The sequence below is a fragment of the Accipiter gentilis genome, chromosome 16, assembly GCF_929443795.1.
Source record: "Accipiter gentilis chromosome 16, bAccGen1.1, whole genome shotgun sequence".
Taxonomy (NCBI): Eukaryota; Metazoa; Chordata; class Aves; order Accipitriformes; family Accipitridae; genus Astur; species Astur gentilis.
The window spans coordinates 6268994-6289197 of record NC_064895.1 but is presented as its reverse complement, the minus strand read 5'-3'; the positions used below and the strand labels follow the sequence as shown (position 1 = coordinate 6289197).

General features: G+C 35.7%; 1 protein-coding gene across 1 annotated transcript in view; it reads right to left on the bottom strand.

Moving 5' to 3' along the window:
- The window catches only part of CSMD1 (CUB and Sushi multiple domains 1), a 1244565-nt gene that overhangs the window by 557430 nt on the left and 666931 nt on the right, over positions 1-20204 (bottom strand). The gene's annotated exons all lie outside the window — the stretch shown is intronic.

Below are 20204 nucleotides of genomic sequence, written 5' to 3'. Positions count from 1 at the left end.
TTTCATTTTCCCAGAGGTGACTAGCTGGAGGCATGAAAAGCAGCTGAATTATGTAGAAGCCACAAGTTTAGGCTCCAGCTTTTCCTGTTCCTTGACTTTCCTATTCACTGACTTTGACATCTAGAGTACAGCCCCAGTCTGAGATTCAGTCTAAAGTAGAAATTTCCTACCAATCTATTCTAAGCTATCTGGAGTCAGCCTTGTGAATCTCACTTAAGAAGCTGAGCACTTAAATACAGATACTTGTAAAAATGAGTATCACCTAAGCTGTTTTGCTGAATGCCTGTACAGTGTTGGTGCTAAAGGGATATAATTAATTCCAGGAGTTATTGAATAGTTCTGAGCTTGGCAGGACTGATAAATTTGTCACTAGTACAAACAGTTGCTCACAGTGTGTGACCTTGTCTGTATAGATCTTTACTGGAAGCTGTTAACTCCAATCCCGGGGGATGTCTTCCCCTTTCCTGAAATAAGTAAAACCAGAATTATAAGCGAAACCTATTGCTGCAAAAGGTAGCTGACATGAGAAAGTATGAGGACAATGGACACTGAGATAAGAAAGACTTCATTCAATAACAGACTTTGAGAATAGAATTAAACCCCCAGAAACAGGCCCAAGCCAGCACACGACATGGTTTGTGAACAACAGTTCAATCCTGCCAGGGCTGCTCTGGCTGCTGGCTCCACGTAGCCTTTGCTGACAGTCTGTGTTGGGTGCAGCGTAACCAATTAACGGTATTAATTAGTAACAGAATATTCATGTCAAAAAGGGCTACTCTTTATGACGGGAAGAGCAATACTAAACTGAAACATTTGAGGAAGCAGTGCCACTTGCTGGGACTGTGGGTAGAAACACCGCCAGTAGTAAAGGAAGCACAGAGGAATCTCTGTTGTTCATAGATAATACACAGAAGATGAAAGCAAGAATTAAAGACCTACCCGTAGAAGATATACCAAAGGAAATTATGTTTGACCATAAGAGTTAGTGAAAAATGAAAGCTCAATAATTAGGAACTCGGAAACCATTTTAAGTTGTATCTTCTGTCACTGTGGTTCAGGTGAATGTATTGCTATTTTCACCATTATTTTTTTTTACAAATGGGAGAAATATTTACATGAGTGGTTTACTACATAAAAAAAGTATTTGTAGTAAAAATATATGAAAAAGCACAGAAAGTGAGAGACAAAATAATCAAAAACAAGAAAGAAAAGGAGCAGTTACCAAGGGTATGTCTTTGCTGTTAAAAACTTCACTTGTTTTAAAACAATATAGATGTTAATAAATAGAGCAGAAAGGCAGGATTTTCAAAATCACTGCTCTAATTACATTACAGTAAATACAATTTCAATAGCTTGCTCTTATTACCTTACAGTTAATTTTTTACCTTCTTCTTCTGTAATATAAATATGTAGCTTCTTTATTGTGCATGCGTATAAAACTATATATAAATCCAAAATGGGATACCCTTTCTGGAAAGAGAGCAAGAATAGAGAGATATGATAGGCATTACTCTAATTCTTTAATGTACTAGCTGATACTTAGAATTTATCAAAGTAGATATATGGAACATAAGAATTTGTATAGACTATTCTATAGCATAGAAAAGAAGACTCTAAGCCAGAAATGAGTGCCAGGAATGAGGAAAATTTGTCTAATAATGTTGAAATCTGTGAAGAACAAGCATTGAATGAAGTCATAAGCCATAGATCTTCCACTGCTTCCACAATGATATATACTCATCATTATGCGATGTAAACACATTTTTACTGAAATCAGACCAAACAGCAGTAACTACTGCCTTCTGCTAACAAAGATTTGTTCTTTACTTTTACGCGATTTGGAATCAGAGAAAACTTTTTCAAATACCACACCATTTATTTATTTATTTATTTAAAATTAGAGAATCATGCTAATGAAAAATATTCTGTAGTTTGGTAAGACACAGATCTCAACTACTTCCTTTAATATAAAAATCGGTTTAATTGAGCCTCTGCTGCCTTTTTTAGGTGAAGCCATAAACCAAGTCAAAATGGCTTTAAGCCACACCTTATATTGCTAGGACAAAGCGAAGCATGTAAATGACAAAAGGCCAGGTATTCGTTACGGATGTGTACTTCCCCAGACCTACACAGGTACGCATGTATCCACATAGATCATAGAATCACAGGATCGTTTAGGCTGGAAAAGACCTTCAACATCATCAAGTCCAAACATCAACCACACCCACTAAATCACGTTCTGAAGAACTAATAAATACATTCACCTAATTTAACTTTTTACAAAATATTTCAGTTCTTCCCTCACATCTATTTTAGTGCTTTTGGCAGCTAACACCCTTTTAGTTAGAACTCCTATCCGCTTCTGTAGTCTGGTCTCTATTACCGCAAGACGAGTGATTTTTTAGGCATTGACCCCTAAGCAAGCCGTATTGATTAGAAAAGTAACTCATAAATATAAGGCAGGAATTGTAAAAAGACTGAAGTTGTGTCATCTGAAGTAAGGCAGAAACCATCAATGGGAAACAAGCCAACTTGCTGGTGTTTTGTTTAGATATTCTTATTTCACCTTTCCTTGTCCCTGGTTCTTCGGGTCTGCTTCTGCACTTTTTGTCACCGTTTGCCCAATCCCTTCCCTCCTCTGTCGTAACTGCTCCCACAGCCTTTGAACTACTTTCCCTCTCATTCTTAACTAATTTTATTTTTGCTTATTCATCTCTGAGTGTACACCCGTAAATATTAGTCATTTACCAATCTGTCCTGCCTCGTAATCTTTCACACGTTTGTGACAGTGAGAGAGGAGGGTGCAGTGGCAGAGCATCTGCTTTCAGAGACTGGTCACACAGAACATGAAGCTGGAGTGAGCCTCTCACCACCCATTCTTTAGCTGAAAACTTTTCATATGCTTCTCAGTGAATATTTACAAGTGATTAATATACACAGTTAAATCAAGAGCAGTTCCTAGGCAATTCACACAAAGGGGAAAAATATTGCTCTCATAATGAACATTATTCAAAATCCAGCTCCATGTACAACCAGGGAAGGTTTTGAAACATTAGGGAAGTATCAAAATGAATGCATAAAATTTATTTTATACAGACATAAAATCTCCTTATGGTTGAACAGTGTGTTATGAAGGCTACAAACACTGAGGAAAATAGTAACTACTGATGGAAGCAGATCACACTGAAATACAACTTACTTATAACAGTACATGTTTTCTAATTAAAAAATTTCTGTAAAACTGTTATCGAGCAGATCTTGCGACACACAAAATTTGCAAATATGAGAAAGATACATAAAAGCGTCTGCCACAAACTTACATCCCACATCTTTTAAAATATAAACAGATTTAACAGCCTCGAAGTCAGAAAGTCATGTTTTGTGTTCTTTGGATAGGCATCTGACAAACTCTTAAAATATTCCAGCAATTGCAGTAGTGGTCACGCTGAAGATGACTGTAGGCAATGGAATCACCAGGTCAGCTGCAAGGGCCACCTGTGACCCGCTGCACCCATGGGACCGGGCAGCAGGGAGAAGCCAAGCGAAGGCAAGGCGCAGGAGCGGCATCACACAGTGAGGTGCACTTTGCAAGTGCCTTTCAATTTGTGTGCACATCCACATAGACACACTGTGGAAGGCTCAGAAGGGACTTATGCCGCGGTGTGTAAATAGTTGTAAGACATAATTTGTTCTCAGCGGCAGACTACACTGGGAATTGAAAGTGCTCAGCATCTTGCAGGTCTGGACACAGGCTGCTTTTGTTAGAACACATGTAATGTGAGAAGGAGGAGTGACAAACTGTGCACAGTATTTTACCATAAAATATATACGAATCCCATACTGTTTGTAGTTATTCTGAGGATGGCCTTAAATAGATCACGTATAACATATACACAGAATATATGGATGTCTCAAGTGCCAGCATTTCATTACTGCTGGACATTAATGGATCAATTTGCCTGCATGCTCCCTGACAAAAGAATACAGAATTATTTCAGTAGAATCTGCTATTGTAGCATGGTATCATGGAACTAATGGAGAGGGAAGCTGTGACACATCCTAGAGCTAGCCAAAGGCATGCCATATGGAATAGTAAAGCAATGCAACAAAGACTGTAAAGCAGAAAAAAGGGAAAAAAAAAAAAAAAAAGTCTATCTAAGCTAGAAAAATGATACATTGTTTTGTTGTATCTGGATGTCAATTTCCTCTTTATGAAGGAAAAGAAAATCATAGATAGATCCTAAAATATTCAGAAATGTGTAGGTTAATGCTCAGGATACTGTGTGTTTACGCATTTATCTTCAAACTGGTGAGAAGGCTCGAGATATTTTTGAGAACTTCTGGGGCAAGATATTTCTTTGGACTGCCAAGTAATCAGCATAAATTACGCCTGCAATTTTCTTTTGTAATTAGTATTTTAAATGAGGAATTCTCCAAAATCAGGTCTATTGGCAGTGATGGGAACAGGGAAGGCTGCCACGTGGCGATGGAGAAGGGGGGAGCAGGGGGTGGCACATCCCCCTCTGTGTCCCTGCGGCCGCCCCTGCCACTGCCTCTGCATCCCGGGCAGGGACCAGGGGCAGCCGGTCCCCTTCCAGCAGGTAGGAAACATTTCTGGCAGACCTCACCTACAAACATGTCCACACCACACAGACAGAAACCGGGGCCCAACGGTTCTGTGGTGGTAGTATAGGGGTTTCCCAATTAGTGCCGCTCATTACAAAGTAGCCAGGAATCCTGTTAAAGGCTGTTCCCTCACACAACAAAACTTGTTTCTGCACATCACATGGCAGCTTTTCCAGGAAAAGGTGGTAAAATGTGCAACATCTCATTTAATTGTGCACAGCATGTGTAATCTTTATTTCTCAGCTCACACTATCTTGATGTCCTAAACATGGTTTAACAGAAACTAGTAGAATAAAATTGCAGGATACATAAACTGATCGAATAGATAATTAATCAGAGCAATGTTGTGTTACGCTGCATGTCACTTAAGTTTCACCTTGATGACACCACATAGCAAAACAAAAGGAAAAGTAAATGCACTGTCAGATTCTTGGTATATAAAGACACACATTTGAAGTTATGTATGTGATAAAGATACACCAATTCAAATTTCTTAAGAAAACAAATGTATTTTTATGTATGTTAATTTCAATCATCTACTGATTGGAAACGGCACTAGTGAATATTTATCTGGCTTAACTGGTATTTACTGTCTTGTATTGAAGAAGTAAGGTATACAGCTGCTCTGAGCAATTATGCAAACAAGAAAGAATGTTCTCAGCTGTGCTCTTTAGACCCCTCTTACCAAAAATTAGCATATATAATAACATTAATTAGGAAATGTCAGAATGTTTTAATGCTAACAAAGATGAAATCATATAACAGAATTACACTGTACTATAAATAATTTTACTAGAGCATTTTCATTTTTGTTTATATGTCATTTTTCTGGTGAAATTGGTAGGAGGGCAAACATCTGATCAGTATTTTCTGCTAGCTTGTCTTTCAGGACTGCGCAACCATGAATATCTGACAAATTAATAGTTACGTATACAGACAAAAATTTAGCAACATAATTGATTGAAAAGTAGATCCTTTTCAGGCTCTTCTATTTCAATTTAAAGCTTACAGGCTCTTCTATTTCAGTGTAAAAAAGATTGTACCACCACATTTTCAATATCATAGGAAAAAGATGCAGCAAAAAACATTTAGCTCAATTTCATATCTAATACATAAAGGTACTAATGGGTAAGCTCAGTTCATGAAGACTAATAAATATCTCTTGAATTTTTAACAGATTTTTTTCATATATATGTAAGGATGCAATGTGCATGTAATGCTGCAACACGTAATGTAACGGCATGTAGCGTGTGCATTTAATACTACAGCAAGCGACAGCAACCTACCCCATTTGTTTAACTGTTATAGCATGTTAGCCATTTCTAACTCCTTGTAATGAAAACACAGTATGTTGTTTATGTATTATTTTCCAACTTTTCTTATCCTATCTTGAAAAATGATATCAAAGCCACGGAAGAAAATTTGTCATTATTTGTTTCATATATGGATGTTGTTTATATAATGAATATGTAGGAATTGGAAAACAATCCATTCCACAAGTATAATGAGAAATTAGAAGACTAAGCGCTCTATTTGCAGTAAAAGAAGTGGTATTTCTTTATGCAGAAGTAAACTAATCACTGAACCTCTTGACCACATGAGGAAGATGTGATGGGGAATGTATTTATAGAGTGAGAAAGGAGATTTCAGTGGGTTTGGTCCAGAACCTCAGAATAGTTTGTCAGCAAACACAGTGGTAATATTGTTGTGACTGTGATACTCTGAGGTCATAAATCAAGAGAAAGTATGTACAGAAAGATACTATCTTTTCTGAAATTCTAAAGCAATGAATTTGATATTACATAGAAGTTAAAAACAACTGGCCTGAGTTTAACTATGTTATGTCAATTGGTTCAATAATTTGAAAGAAAAGTGTGGCTGACAGGTATGAAACAGAAGAGGAAGCTAAGAAGGAAAGAGGTGATTGATCCTTAAGTTCTGCAGGACAGGACAGATAAATGCTAGTTCCTTGGAGGTGTAAGATCCCCTTGGAAATGTACCCAGAATATAATTATTAGTTATATGAATGCTTAAGCTTATTCTAAAATTTTTATATACCAGCACAATTTAATACTACTTATATAGTTGTTAAGCGATATAGAGGAAAGTCAAATTTACACTTACATGCTCACTAAAGGTATGCATTTAAAGATTAAATACACACACTGTGTTTCTTTATATAAACTGTAAATTTGGGTAAATGATGTACAAATTCACTACTTGTCCCACATGGCCATTATGCTGTCTGCTTATTGTATCATTCTGATCTGTCACTTGACTGCAGAATTCAGAATGCTTTTGGCATTTGTAATCAAAATGAAAATACTTAGCACCGGTATAATTGGCCTGTGGAAATCTAGGGGGCAGGAATCAAAATAAATTACTTGTCCATACGGACTGCAAGAAAAGACTTACCCAAGTAAGTGCTGATCTGTGAAATTACTTTGTTGAAATCAGAATTTTTATTCCTGTCTACATTTTAAATTATCTTATCATTAAGATTATTACATTTATAAATGTACATTAATTGCTTAATTTACCATTTTATTTTAGGAATTAATCTGTTTTGTATGCCAAAAGCATCATGAAAATGTCAATTTGAATTAGTTTTGTTATGGTAAATACTGAACACAACAGTATATGCTGTGCTTTCAGAAGAAAGCGGTGCAAAGACAATTTTCCAAGCAGCATTTATAATGTTTATATACTAATTCTTCTGCTAGCTTTAACGCACTGTAACAGTCTGAAAAGGTTCTGCCCAAATTCTAGTGACAGAACAGAAACTCGAATTCAAAATCCCTTCCTGTTCTACAAGTCGTTCAAATGGAAGGCTGCAAAAAGGAAGGTTTTTTTTAAGAAACCAGTGCCTTCTTTTTAAAATAGACAACTACAACATGGAAACATGGTAGAAAACAGTATGAGAAAGCTCTTAGACATGGGTATCTCAAGTGAGTATAAAGGCTGACTCCCACCTCTAAATTAATATCGCTGCAATTGTAAGGAGAGTCAATGCAAAACACAGTCACAGAATGATTCTGTCAAGGGAAAAATAGTTCTCCAACTCATAGTGGTTGTTAGACTGCCTCAGACCAATGTAGAATATAGTGGAAAAGATTTTGCACCAAGTCCTCTCCCTGTAACTGTAGTCAGCTTTTCTTAAGTTAATCAACCTGTGTCCAAAACCTAATAATTTTTTCCCTTGCATTATTTTAATATTCCAGTACTTGCTTTATTTGGTGGCTCCAGAACTTCCACTGGTTTCCAGCCAAAACTTAATTACAGTATGCTTATGCACAGTTTTTCTTAGGTTACAATATTTTGGTGAAATAGATTATTTCTCTCATTGGTGTTTCTATCTCTGAGGCATTTAAAGAGACAAAATACATTTTATGGTTATAATTTCAGTGTCCTCTGATAAGCTCTATTACCTTGACCACTTTAGTAGCCCTCTAGAACTTCTGGAAATAAATAGCAAGAAACCTGTACTAATTTGGCTTCCTTTTTCTTAACCATGTCACAAACAAAATATAACATGCATTCTAGGATGTTACCAGTGCATCTTTCAGTGATTCAGCTTTTCCACCGGCTATCACAATTTTGATCGTCATCATCCACATGAAACTTGCTCTGAGGATAAAATACCTCGGGTAGGTATCTTCCTGCATGCTTGGTCTTTACTTCCATTACACGCAATGACCACAGTCACTGGTGCCAAAAGACCTTTTCAGCTATTTGGGGCAGGATTCAGGTACTGAAACATATTTGTCTAATTCATTTACGATGCTCTAGGTTCACCAACGTAGGCATGTAGTCTGCCAAACTTGACACAAGACTGATGGGAAACCTTCTTCCTTTTAAAGATCGGTTCAGTCACCTAAACATAGACATCTAGCACCAATTCAGGTGCATGGCCCTGACAGATATTAGGAAGAACCTATGAGTCACCCAGCATCTGGTGGAGCAGCAGCTGGAGACCAAGCAGGATATCCTAGCGTATCTGCAATAGCACAAGGCACCTATTTGGTTTGGGAGCAACTGAATCAAGCCAAGATTTCCATTACCTACAAGACTCTAGGCACCTACCATGCCTATAAAAAACAATAGGTAGGCATATTTAGGTAACCTAAATCGCACTGCATCCTACTCCTTAGTGACTCATAATCCAAATATTTTATTCCATGTGGTTGCTTTCAATTTTCACTTTATAGCTAATAAAGTGTGTGACCTTGAACATTTATTATTAAAACTATCCTGTTTCTATTAATTCAATCTTCAAGGTCATGTAATTCTTCCTCTAGGTTCTTTTTAATATTGCTGTGCTTTAACATGCCTCCTGATTTTCATAACATGAACATATTTCAATAGCATAGTGATGCATTTTGTGCCAAGGTCCTTACTGAAACTCATAAAAAGATCAGGCTTAAGTTCTTTGAGGAATTTTAGTGGTCATACATCCTCATCTAGACAGTTCCCTTTTTAATGTAGCATATATGCTGGGTCTACTGACACTATGGTGTCCACTCATAAAGTTAAAATCAGAAGCCATTATAAACTATAAAGGAACAGAAAAAAATATTGGCCTTTAGGTCGGGCAAGGTCAGAATGATGGTTTGAGATTAATTCTGTCTCAGAGAGTTTTGTTTAATGTGTTATGATTTATATTCCAGTAAAGATGCACTGGTTTTTATTTTACTTTCCATTTGAACCCAATGTATTTGATCATGTTTTCCTTCAACATGTGTTCATGCAGTTGAGGTTGGACTCAGGAGCAATAATCACTAAAAAACACTTTTCTGCCTGCCCCTAAATATGGGTAGTGTGTTTCCTATTGTTCTTAATGGTTTCATCCCCGTGTTACTAGATTAATTCAAAATCCATTTTACTTGACCTGAGATTTCATTGCATAATTGTAGGATGGAGATTATCTTGTCCCATCCAACTTTGGGAACATTAAATTCTATATGAAGAGTATGCAAAATTCAGTCATTGCCATCTACATATTCTTATTAACCAGCCTGCATTTGTCCCCATACTCACTATCACATGAAACAGAAAAATGTAGTTTAATCTCCTAGGTCATATCTAAATTCTCAGTAAGATCATTACTTGATAAGGAGTTTTTTTCTTTCTCATCTTACTTTTACTTAGTTTAGTTATAGATCTAAAAAGTCTTCTCCTCGTTGTGAAAATTTTTATTTTGGCTCTGTACTTCCCAACCTCAGTACCATTTGGAACCACATCCAAGTCAAAATATTGTAATTTGTGTTGAAGCATATAGCAAAGTAATTGAAGTTACTGGAAAAGCAAAGACAATTTTCTCTTCTTCTGTTTCTGAATTATTTCTATGATAACTCAAAGAGTTTATTTCCATGTCAGAATAAGTAACAAGAAAATAATCTAGCTAGCTCCACCACCTTTGAAGCTGAAGTTTATAAATACTATCTTTGAAGCAATTTTGTTTTCCTTCAATTAGTATTACTCAATGAGGATAAGGCGGTTGTAACAAGTAGGCAAAAGTTTTAGGGGGTTTCCCACCACTTTAGTGGCTTTCCTAAATTATTGTACTGTGGATTTTTTTTTTTTCTTTTTTTTTCTTCCCCCCCCCCCCCCCCTTTTCTGTTTGTTTTCCATTTCCTTTTTTCTTCCTCCTACCTCTTTTTCTAAGTATAATGAGCATGGTTAATCTACCTTCTCAGTGTGGTGACACTGGACACTTACTTTCATAGATAACTTCAGAACAATTAATTAAGTACAGGTGGTTTTATATATATATACACACACATTCTTATAGATGCTTAAGTTAATAGGGCTTACATGGAAGGATTTATACCATCAGTTTACTAGAAAATGAAACAGTATAGCTCCCACAATGGGACAAGCGGGATCCATAGAGAGTATCCTTTGTGTTTAGCCCCACTAAAGTAAAATCTTTTGTTTCCCCCCCCAGTCAGAATCAAAGTCTGAAGAAAGACTTAAAATGTAAAAAAATAAAAAGTACCAATTTGCATTTTTCTTTTTTTCTCCTAAGTTGTTGCTGGGGGGCTTAGGAGGTTTATTTTTTTCCCAATAGTTCCCAAAGGTTATGTGTCTTCTAAAATACAATGTAACTTTGCAACCACTTTGGTTTATGCATATGATTAGTTCTAAAATTGTTTTAGAGTCATTTTTCCTAGCAAGTGGACAGAAATAGAAATATGTAAAGTGGCCTGTGAAAAAACTCAGAAAGATAGAAAACTAGATTTTACAGGATCTGCTTTTAATCTAGATTTTCCAACTGAACCAGTTTGGATTGACAGAGTACAGGATACATGAAAACATCCAAAAGAGATGAAAAGTGAGTTAAGGTCATCTAATAGTTAATACTACAGCATCACATTTGAAAAATAAATTTCTGACAATTCCAACCTACAAAATGCCATTTCTGTACTGTTTGCTAGCTCCATTACCAGAGTAAAAACTTGATTTTGCTTTTGAAAACATTATGCATTGCCGTGTTGAAACCAAATCTATCCTGGTTGTTCGAACATATCAGTATAAGCCTTTTCAGTACACAAACATAACCAGCTTACTCAGCTGAGAAAAGTCCTGTTCCTATTTCTCATTCTTTTAAAATTTACTTACCTTTAATTAGGAACATACTCCTGAAAACTAACTCGTGTAAAAAATTTACGCTTGATCACACAGATCTTATAGTAATGAATGATTCCACTCACCCAAACAAATTCTGTATTGATATGGCTTCTCCCTTATTATTTCACTTTAAGGTTTTCTGCAGAAAAGAGTTTTTCTACGGTAACTTACACTTTTGGGAAAAGAGTGGATGCAATAAAGGATAGTATTTTAATTAGTTTACCTTGAATTGTAATATAGCTGCCTTAAGTGATTTCAAATAGCATGGAAAAACATCAGGACCCAGAGAAATAGCATCCTCATTTAATGCTCGTTTAATAAGAATCACTGATTTAAAGTTCCAGTGTGGCTGCTTTCATGGAATCCCTTACACCCATGCCTGAAGAATAGTTTCATTTAAAAACAAATCTAGTTATGGCAATGAAAACTCTTTAGTGAAAATGTTCTTAAAGAGGTTTCAACTTTGCTCCAAGGCTTAAATTTCAGACACTAAGCTAAGCTACAAGATCTGATCTTTCTCTATGAGCAGAGATCTACTTTTTAACAAGTGTTCTTTTATTTGTGCCTCGCAGGTTGGCAAAATTGGATTTAATCTATCTCTGATGAAAGCACATCCCACAGTGATGGATTAAAACTATGTCTTTTGCTTCTAAATTAATCCAACGTCTTGTTATTTGAACTGGGTTTTCTGAGGAGAACAAAACAGTCCTTATAATAGCTAGACAACAGTCTGTAAACATTGCGTACATAGAGGCAAAAATAAGAGTCTTTTCACATCCTCTGGGTTTGAAAACTGTAGAAGTATTCTGACTTTTTTCTAAGTTTAAATACTCTCCTGTATTATAGCTATTCTCATATTTCATACTTATCCAGCCATTAAACACACTTGCTGAATGCAGTGCTTTCCAAATGGGATAACCTTAAAGGGTGAACTAATGTACTGCCAGAGAAATCATATAGAATATCTTTCAAAACAGTATAAATGTATGTGATCAGATGTGCTGTTACGGATACAAAAAATAATTGCATAGCTTCCATTTCAGAGATGTCTCTCTAAGCATCATCTTCCACCTCTAGAAATTCTTAGGTTCTGTAATTTTTGGCCTTTCAGTCCATGGCTATGTGTTGGTGCTCACTCTGCCAAGGCTGATGAAAACTTAGCTCAATATAATGGAAAACAATATTTGGTGACATTTTTAATCATTTATTTTCATATACTTGTCTGAAGTTGGAGTTAAAGCATTTTGTGTAATTCCATTAAACTTAAAACCAGCATCTCTTTCACCTTTTTCATTTCATCAGATATGGGGGTGGAAAAGGGATCAATGTGCCTAATAGAGCTTGAAATGAATTTGACTTTTTGGTTTACTTCCATGTTTTCTGTACTAAAATCCTCAACACGCACTAATGAAATAAAGACACAACAACTTTCTATTAGGGGAATAGAATTTGTTAGATGTCACAGAATCAGCTCAAGGAGATGAGGAGTAAGTTGATAAAATGCATGACAGATTACAGGTTCATTTTGTTTACCCTTTGCCAAACTCTTGTTTTCTTCTCCAGTTACAGTGGCAGGCAGGAATGAGAGAGGAAAAAAGGTGTATGACAAAAGTTACAAGTGAAAAATTTGTTCTTAAATTGCGGTACAAATATTCTATAAGGCATGTTCTACTAAGCAGCTTGCTGAGTAATCAAACTAGAGCAGAGGGCTACATATTTATCATGTATGAATGCACAGTCACAGCGTAAGCTTTCCAAAGACTGAGAGTGCTTGAGCTGGCCAGTGCTGGGAATCCCAGACGATAGAGGCAGGCTGCATAGAGCTACAGGTGTCTGAGGAAGAGTAGTACGCCTGCCTGTCATGGGATGAAGACCCATGGCCAGACTTCAAAGCTGATGGACAAGAAAGATTTTCTTTTTCAATCCAGAAAAACACTGAGGAATGCTGCACTGAAAGGAAGTGCTGTAAGGAGGGATGTCTTGCTAAGAACAAAGGGAAGGGATTTGTTCTCAAGACTTAATCTTCCTCACCCCAAAGTTCCAGGTTTTCCCTGTTTACAGTCTGACCTTACGGTATTTTACTATTTTGCATTCCAAAGAAATTAAAGTTTTAGAGATGTTTCACTTTCAGTGTAATTTAATATGCTGATTTGGAAAGAAAGGGATGAGTACAGCATCCAGCTAACTTCCAGGATCTTTGTGATGTGAAATCTTTTCATGGGCAGGTCACACTCATCTAGGATCATGTACTTTAGCTCAGTAGCAATTCAATACTATAGCAGTCATTGAGCGTACAGTACTTAGAGAATATTTAATCCTATTTCCTCTGCTACACAAATGGAAAAATATCTGATACTTCCTCTATTGTACCTTCAGAATAATTCCCAAATAATTAACTAGGAAAACAATCATTAGGTATAAATGAATAAACCTCAGGAGGAAATGAGGTTTGTTACAATATATTTTGAATGTTTAAATTTGTTTTACATTTATAAGCAAATAAATTTATAAATGTATAGTTTTGTAAATATAGCTATACACAAACTGAGAAGTCTCTCTGTTCGTAAATGCAGTGTGTATTTAGCACGATCATGACAGTCATCTGACACATTGAGAGAAAAAATAAAAAAATCACTGCACATTATTCAAGCATTGCTATTTCTTACGTACAGAACACTTACTCTACAGAATTACTTGCCAGTTTAAAATCTCAGCACTGTATCTGCAGACCTTGGAAAATAATATCCTTTCAAGTAACTTTTCAGCAGATTCTGAAGACAACAAAGTGTTAAGTATATAAGACCTTCTCTCACAACATCCTCTGTCTTCTCCAGGCCTGCCTGAGCGAAATGTAACAGCTATCATAGCTACTGGTTTGAGCTAGAATACCATCCAAAAAAACGTGCAGATCTCTGCACAGTACATGATTTCTAATTCTAAGACTACATTATAAATATACACTCTCCTCCTGAAATGTTCTGCAACATCCAAATGTAAAGATTATAAAAGTGGTCAATAGCCATTTTCTTACATTTTTAAAATATGGTACTGTTCTGGAAAATGATTTAACATTTTCAACAGTAACCTTTCTTTAAAACAAATGACTACAATGACGCATTCACTGTTTTTCATTCAAACTTAATACAAATTCATGCATTCCAAATTTATCAATTTATACCTTTAAAAGCTGAATGTTTTATTAACATACCTCTTCCAATCATAATTTTTGTTTGTAACCAACTTAGACAAAGAAACTTTCCATCAATCTCAACTCCCTTAGAATTCCATTAAAATTCTGCGGTGGCAACTGCCAAGACAACTGCTGATAAGAACCAGTTCAGAAATGATTTTTTAATATTCATTTTTATGCATCAGAAATTAAATTAGTACCAGGAAATTACTCTTTTTTTCAGAGATTTTTTCATCAAAAAGGTTTTTTATAAAGCAAAATTGTCCATTAAAATCAATATAATGGAAATGTGTTGTTTCCCATTAAAAAGTGATATTGCAATTAAAATTTTAATTGGAAACGTTAGTATTTTTAATTTACTAAACCTAAGACTTGGGACACATACAAAAATCTGTTTCACTTTCTCTTAAAATGTAATTTCCTAGCACTTGTATTCTTCAAAGTACAGGTAAGTTCATTTGTCAAGGAAAACAGAGTTTCAGTTTTCAACTCTCCTTTAATACAAATGACAAATGGTAATCATGAAACTCTGTATCTACCTCAGCTAAATATCTAATATGATTGTTAAAAATCAGAGAAAACACCATCTATTTTTTTCTCTCTGACATTATTATTTCAAATAAAGGATCAAAGCAGAATATCAAGTTATTTTACCATTTCCCTTTCACACCCATTAGCGTCTTTCTTCTGATTTAAATAAATAAATAGTCAGGCCAGAAAAAGCATTTCTTCCGCACAGCTAGCTAGCTATTCAAAACACGTGGGTTGTCATTTAGCAGAAGTGTTTTGGAGAACAACACTGTAGTCCCAAGGACATAAAGGTAATTGATAAGCTCGCATACGTTTAAGTAAGGGAAATTTAATAGGAAATAGGAAATTAAATTTCTACTGAACAAAGATAATAGTTAGCTTTTTGAATATTAATTTTTACATAGCTGCTACGATACTGTGTAACTAGTATTCCTAGATAATTTCTCCTTTCAAGTACAATTATAATTGCTGATCAAAAATCACAACTTTTATAATTCAAGTAAGAGGATCAAGGAACATCTTGCTGGTTTTGTATTTTGTTACAAACATTGTAGGCTGAATTAAATAGTTGATAAAAGGTGACTCACCACACAAACCATTTCAATACATATAGAAAATGATTTGGCATTTCAGGTCAAAGGTATACTCTGCGGGGAGGGCTGGGAGGGAGATATTATCTTTCCTGTTTTCTGTGGAGCAAGTAAGTTCCTATCCTACAGTTCAGTGCAATGTTAAGATAAATAGATATTGCAGAAAGAGGGTCATTGTCCTGGTTTCAGCTGGGATAGAGTTCATTGTCTTCCTAGGAGCTGGTACAGTGCTGTGTTTTTGAGTTCAGTATGAGAAGAATGTTGATAACACACTGATGTTTTCAGTTGCTGCTAAGTGGTGTTCAGACTAAGTCAAGGGGTTTTCAGCTTCTCATGCCCAGCCAGCAAGAAGGGTGGAGGGGCACAAGAAGTTGGGAGGGGACACAGCCAGGGCAGCTGAACGAAAGTGGCCAACGGGGTATTCCATGCCATGTGACGTCATGCCCAGTATATAAACTGGAGAGAGTGAGGATGGGGGGACCGCTGCTCGGGGACTAGCTGGGTGTTGGTCGTCAGGTAGTGAGCAATTGCATTGTGCATCACTTGTATATTCCAAGCCTTTCGTTAATATTATTGTAATTTTAATATTGTTCTCATTTTCATTATTAGTTTCTTCCTTTCTGTTCTATTAAACTTTTATTATCTCAACCCACGAGTTTAACATTTTTTTCTAATTCTCTCCCCCATCCCACTGTGTATGGGGAGAGTGAGTGAGCAGCTGTGTGGTGCTTAGTTGCTGGCTGGGGTTAAACCATGACAGGCATTCAAAGGATCTAGGCATAGGATGGTGGATCTACGTTACTCTTGGACACTGAAGAGCAATGCTTATCCTCATGAGAGGCCACCACTCCTGAGGTGACCTGTGTACCACAACTGAGTTCTCAGGAAATGGCTTTGTACACAGCAAGTCCCCAAGTCACCTAAAGGAAAACAGCAACAGTAGCTGTCTGCAGGTTGCTGTAGTCTGAATGATAAGGTTTAAAAATCAGTTTTGCCACTGAGCAGGTCATCATTCAGATGTTCTGAACAGGGCTGACTCGGGCAGGTTGTCAGGACAGTAACAAGCATCATCTGCTCCCCATGCAATAGACAAAAATGGATCTGAATTCTTTAGATTTCCCTGACTACTGGCTGCACTTAATGCTGAAGAGGACAAGTTTTCACTTGCATTTTCCATCATTTTTTTCAGTCAGGTTTTAGTACTGTTTCATTATTAAATGGTATCTCTTACAAAGTAATCAGTACAAGAACAGAGACTTCCAGCTATTACAGTAACAGCTTCTGAAACAGCCTTGATCATTTGCTTTTGCAGTTTTTTTCTTTTAGCCTTTCACAAAATGTTGTTAGGCTGGAAAAGCAGAAATAACTGATTACATTGAACTCTGGCACCTATACAAGCTTTTAACCCTGGCAGTCAAGAACACAAAGATAAAAGGTTCATAGTTACACTGCATATCTAAGCAACACTGTTATTTTAAATGTACACATTGAATTAACTGAAATACAAAAAAAACCGAAATTGCTAAAATATGATACTTCAAAGCAGAACATACATTCAGCACATTATTATTGATAGTGGAAGAACAGCGAGATGACTGTTTTCCACCACCTCAATGGACTTTGATCTTTAAGCCTAAGATGAACCATTTTTATCTTTCTCCATGTCTTAAAAAGCAAGAAACAATCTTTTTGTTCTTTATATAAAGAAATAACAGGTTTGGGTTTGTTTTTAATCTAACTATATTTAGAAAAGAACACCCCAAGCAATTTTACTGAAAAACAGAATTAATAATGTCATTTCACGTCTTGACACGTGGACCCTTCTAGAGACAATTTTAATTTATAGGTTTAATCAAACAGAAATATGCTCACTGAACCCTGGTAAAACAGAGACTGGGGTTAAAAAACTCCTTGTTCAAAATAGGTTTTTTAATATTTGTTACTTGCTTTCTTCCATTTTCCAGGTCTTCTTCAAGGTGTTTTGTAATTTACAGTAACAATTAACAAATGAAAAAAGGTGTGTATTAAAGAACAAAGAAAACTGATCCCCGATGCTTAGTCCCCAAAGAAAGGGAAGCATAGGAGAAAGGGAAGAAAAAAAGGAGCACTCATTCTTTTAAATGTATTTCGGTCCATTCACCTTTCTTTTTTTCCATTGTAGAGGCATGAAAATAGCATAGTTCTGTACAAACCAGATTGCAAAATACCATGCTTTAGCACTGTTTCAAATTTGGTTAGTTTGGATGCAGACTATACTAATCAACTTTTAAACATTAGAAAGCTCAAATTATTTTTTTTTAAAAAAGAGTAAAATTATAATTATATTTTAAATTAAATGTTTACCATATAACTTTTAAAATATACACTACTGTATTTACTATGTGCTACAGTTGACACAACAGTTGCCCAGCATATGAGAACTCTGCATTCATCACCAAAAAGAAGTTAACCTCTGGTGTATTTTTATTTCCTCTGCTCGTCATGACATGATGATATACACTAAAAGCCAGAAGGCTGAAATGAAACTAGATGGAGACCTATACACCATGGCATCTCCTATATTTATTTTTGTCATTACCACTTTACTCTAAATTCCAAGAACCCCCCAAACCCATAGTCCTGTTGACAATGTGTTTTCCTCTAATGTTACTATCTTCCCGTTCTTCAAAACCAGCACCTCCCCTTTCAGAACTTGATTATTTCGGTGGTTTCCAGAGATATGTATGTGCCAGTTCAGACCTGTTGAATCTAACATTTTCTGTGGTCACCTATTACCTAGGGCTGTTCATAGGGCCTGAGTTTTGAATGAGCACATACAACCCCTGGTAATGTGTGGCATGTTGGATTCCTCCCTTCATTCTTCAGGTAGAGTCCAGCTTGTAAATGAATATCTTACAGTGTCAAATGCTTTTTGAATTTTATTTCATTAAGATTTCTTCACAAGGAGAGAGGAACAGTTTATTTTCCCATGAGTAAGGCTTTTGATTATACTAATTTTAATATGGGCTTTTTTGTTTGTTTTAGTGGGCATTCACAAACAAAATCTTTTTTTTTTTTTTTTTAATTCACTTATTTAAAGTGAACATTGCAACTGTTTTACCTGTTAAATACAATTGTGGTTTTAAATAATTTTCAGCCACAAATTTCTTATTTAAATAGCCCTCCAAGGTTAATTTCCTATTATCCTTATAGGACAAACAACCCCAATGTAGGATTACTTATCTGATAAGGAATAGGGTAAACTGCAAAGGTAAATCTTAGTGGCTTTACAAATTTGATCTTTTATAATTTTTTTTCCAACTTAATCAAATTAATATTAAATGGTCTGTTTTGCTCTTCAGAAAGTGGAATTCACTTTATCCCTTTATCAAACACTGACTCATGCAAAGGGTTTTTTTGATCCAAAAGCAGTTCTGCCATCTCTGAGGCTCTGCCTTGACTGCTAAATTAAACAGTGAGAATATCAAATGGTAAGTTAAGGTACAGACCTAAAACACAGAATGGGCCTGAGATGCTGACATCTGATCTTCTACACCATTACATTACCAGGCCAGGCATTGCTCTCCTTTGAGCCTAGAGTAGCTCTTTCAAACTCACCTAGTTGACTTCTGGATACTACACAGGTCTTCATCAAATCTATGTCAATTCATTAGTTTATTCTGAACATAAAGCATGTTCCCTTCACCTTCCCAAATGCGCAGTCTATGCAATGAAAAATTATTATCTGGGAATAAACAAAGTAGTGAAAAAAGAAAAAAACTGCATTCATAATACTGCCTCCATCTCATCCCTCTTCATATTCATACAAAAACCCTAGAAAATGAACAGTAAGGAAAAGCAAGGAGGAAGAAAAAATAAGAAAAAGAAGGAGACAACAAGAAGATTGAGAATTTTCCTTCCTAGTCTACCAAAAAAAAGAAAAAATTCTTTTTTCAAAAACAATTACTAAAAAGCTTTCAAATACTTTTAGAAGTATCTAGCAACTATATCAGGAAATCTCATTGCTCTTAGGAGAATCAAAATATAGGAAGAGTGAGCAAAGCGAAGGAAAGACCATCTGCAGGCCCTTGACTTATTCTCTGACATCAAAAGCAAGAATCAAAATGAATGGAAATGGAAACTTAGAAAAAACAAGGAATAATGTGGGAGTTCATGAAAACTAAACATTTGAATGAGTTACCTCAGTATCCAGTTACTTATTTGAATATTATTATGATGTATTATTATCAAGATTTTTAAAAATTTCTTTTGCTTTCCTGTTCTGTGTATTTCATGTGCCAAGTAAGAACAGGACATACCAGGATATCCACTTTAGTTGAATGCCTTCCACTAGAGCGGTTTGCCATATATAAAACATATAGTGTGAAAAAAAGTAAAAACCCCTAAAATTGGCCTTTTAGTGGTTCTATTTTAAAAGTTACTCTAAACGGAAGAAAAAAAATATCAATTGACATCTCCTGTATGGATAAATTTACAAAATTAAATAAAAATAAAACTGAAGCAGCTAAGTTGACGTGGCATAATGTTATTTACAGATAGATTTTATCATCCGTGGCTAGGACTTTTTTAGGTGAAAAAGGAAAGAACACAAAGATTCCACAGAAATGAGCTGTGACATCTGTAGCAGTTAGTAACAC